Here is a 3670-nt window from a genome sequence, read left to right as displayed (position 1 = left end):
CGGTTCAGCCGTGAGGTTACACAAAAAGCATCAACAGGAGCAAGTTATTTACCCTCCCTAAGCCTCATGCCCTGCAGAATTGTTCTGAGGGTTTGAGACAATGAGTGTAAAAGGCCTGGGACATAATAGGAGTTAAGTAATTAGTAGTTACAATTAATAATGATACAAATATGAATATCTAAATAATAATACAGTGTATAAAAGTTGTAAAAATAAGTCCTCAAAATTCATGTTAATCCAAGCCCTGGGCATTGCTAATGCTTTATTGTAGCTAATGGTTACTTTGGAAAAAATGTACAAAAGAAATAGCTGAACATACAAGGTACAGAGAATATGGAGGACTTATTAAGTGGCCCCCATTTTAATTTCTAAGCAAAGTGTGACATTCCAGGTGTCGACATTCAGGTGCTCATTTTGGCTTTGCAAGTTACCAGCAGAGTGACTGGGGCCAGTTACCTAAGCTCTATTCCTCAGCGGTAAAATTAGGTTGAGTCTAATGTGCATCACATAGCAAAATGAATGAGATAAGTAAGCTCTTAACAGAGGACATTATCTAGTTTAACAATTAAACTGTATGTTCTAGTTTAATTCTTTGCCGCAGATGGTTACTTTCTTGCCTCTGCTCCCACAGGGACCTCTCCCTCTCACGGGGCAGCTCAGCCCCCTCCTCAGGAAGTACTTGCTGTTGTGTTGCTCCTGACCCCCTTCCCTTCCACAAACTTGCTTGTCCGGCCTCCCAGAAGGAGGGATTCCAGGACAAAAGTGAGGCGGGATCTGGGCTTTTCTGGCTGAGCAGGCCTTCCTGCAGGCTGTTTTTAAAAAAGGAGACAGAATTTTTCTCTCCTCTAAGAAATTAACTCAGTATAGTCTTTCTCAACCTCGGTTGTCTATTGGAGTCTCTTGGAGAATTTAAAAAATACAGATGCCTGGGTCCCAGCCTAGAGATTTTGATTTAATGCCGCTTGGGCATCTGGAGATTTGAAGGTTTGCCAGATGATTCAAATCTAAGTTGGAGTCCCACTGGTATAGTGGGGGCAGGAAACGCTCTCATAAAAAGGGGCCGAGCGTGTAGCTGTGTAGGTGTTGCTGAAGGTGTGGTGAACATGTTGTCTGCTGCGTGCACCCCAGTGTCTCCTCATACTTGGCAAAGTGCGTAGTACTGCTGGTTGCAGATTGAACTGTCTTCCCTGCCACCTCCCAGGCAACATGGAGCACCCAGCCCAAAGTAGGGGTTCAAGATATACGTGAACGAGTGAATAACATGTCAGAGTTTCGGTGTTTTAGAAAGCACATGCCACGGCTCTACCCCAGAATTACTGAATGGATCTCCCAGGATTGTCCCAGGCAGGTGTTTTTTTGTTTTTTTTTTTTTCGGTACGCGGGCCTCTCACTGTTGTGGCCTCTCGCGTTGCAGAGCCTCTCACTGTTGAGGCTCCGGACGCGCAGGCTCAGCGGCCATGGCTCACGGGCCCAGCCGCTCCGCAGCAGGTGGGATCTTCCCAGACCGGGGCACGAACCCGTGTTCCCTGCGTCGGCAGGCGGACTCTCAACCGCTGCGCCACCAGGGAAGCCCCAGGCAGGTGTATTTTTAACTCCACAGGTGATTGTAATGAACACACCTGCTTAAGAACACCTGGGTTAGAGAAGTGATTAATGGGAGGGAGAAATTGACCGCCCAAGAGAAAGGGGTTCATTTTTCTTTAAGTTTTCTATCTATCCTTTTTCCTACCTGAGAGTTTGGAAAATTTGGTGTCTTGAATGGGGTTCAAAGTGATGAGCACATGTCAGGGCCATTCGAAGGCCTGGCCTCTGCAGCCTGCTTTTGTCTCAGCGTTCTTTTAACAATGTTATCGGAGGCCTGACTCATCTGAGAGCCCTTTGATAAGCTGAAGGGAAAATGCAACACTCCTTTCAAGTATATTTATGTGGAAGATCATTCAGTAACTATTATTTTTTCAAATAAAACTTTTTTCTTATGTTTGAAATTGATTTGCTTTTGTACATGAACAGTTCTCTGTCCTGTTTCCGCAACCTGGGGATGGATGCAAGGTTTTGGGAGCCTCCAGTAACCCCAGGGGTAGGCTGGTGGACAATGGCAGGTCCCTCAGGTGTGACGACAGACAGGGTGTCGGTGACAAAACGCCAGGCACATTTCCTGCCCTGATAGCCTGGCTGCAAACCCCTTCACCACTTGGCCCCAACCTTTGCTCCCTCTCTGCCCCCATGCTCTTGCCAGGCTGAGCTTGCCTGGTCCCCACGTGTGTCCCCAACCCCTGGGCCTTTGGTCATATGCCATTTCTTCTAATACAAGCACCCTCCCCATCACATTCTTTCTTCAGAGCTGTACCCATCTTGGAAGTTCATCTCAGATGCTGCTTTTTCAGTCTGCTCCAGGTACCTCCACCCAAGCCTGATAGAATCTCTCCATCTCTCTGGAGCCACCTTCAAAGTCCTCCGCCCTAGTAACCCTTCCCTGCCATTGAGCTCCCATCACGCCCAATTCTAGACTGCTAGGTTTTATCTCTATCTTCTTAGGCAGCCAGAAGAATGTGGGATGGGGATAATTAGAAGAAAAGAAATTTGGAATGGGGAATCAAAACACCAATACGGCAGAGCACAGAGGGAAGTCCAAGGCTTTTGGCTGGAGAGACTTCGGACTGGCCACGAAAGGGAAGCCCGTGTGAGCCCGGCCCTGGAGGGGTGCAGGCCTGAGAGCCAGCAGCCCCTGGTTGTGAAACCCAGTGGCTCGGACCTCGAGAGAGATGGGGGGGGGCCTCATTATACATGACGTCTTCACTGTGCAAAATGCCTCTTCAAGCATGTCCTTCACACAGCTGGGAAGGGGGCCCCTCGAGAACCTCGAGGGCACGAGGAGTGATAGAGGTGCACAGGCTCCCTTAGCTGAGCTGAGCGAGCGCCGGGTGTCTGTGTCTGTCTGGGGAGCTGCCTCGTTTCCTGTGCTGAACACAGGCGTCTGACAGCTTCTCCCCTCCCTGAGGGTGTGCAGACGACTCTGTCTCTTGCCGATGAACGGATGTGTCAGGATGTGTTAGTAAACCATCGTTTCCTGAAATGACTATCAGTGGAGCATTATTCGCCTTTATCTTGATTCTGGAGCTGTCCGAGGAGCAGGACGTTACTAACAAGTAACAGCAGGGTCTGTGCGACACAACCATGGCTCGGTGCTGCTGTTACTGCTCCTCCCGTAATATTTCTGTAGATGACGAGCTCGTATCAATAGTTATGTCAGGCCTTACTACCACTCAGGTCTGTCATATTTTTCCAGAAGTTGTGTGTTAAGACTCGGTGTGCCTGTATTCGGCACATTTGTTCCAGCATCTGTCCTGGCACGCCTTCCCGTCCCTTCTGCGTGTCCCGCAGCCATCTGGGGAGTTGATGGGAGGCTCCTAGGGCCTGATGCAGGGCCCTGCGTCCTCATGTTGCCATCCTGGAGCTTCCGCAAGAGCAGTTGAGGACGCTGCCCAGGGCAGGGCCCCTGGGGTGGCACACGGTTAGATGCTGCAGCGTGGGAGGTCTTGGGCCAGGGAGGGCTGGCATGGGGAGGGCTTTGATATGGACCTGCCTATCTAACAGTCAACGCAGAAACATTTCAACATCTTAAAACCAGTCTGGCCACATTGGTGCAGACGGGCATTCCAGACCAGGGGGC

This window comes from Lipotes vexillifer, unplaced genomic scaffold, assembly GCF_000442215.2.
Source record: "Lipotes vexillifer unplaced genomic scaffold, Lipotes_vexillifer_v1.1 scaffold1162, whole genome shotgun sequence".
Lineage (NCBI taxonomy): Eukaryota > Metazoa > Chordata > Mammalia > Artiodactyla > Lipotidae > Lipotes > Lipotes vexillifer.
This window is presented reverse-complemented; position numbering follows the sequence as displayed.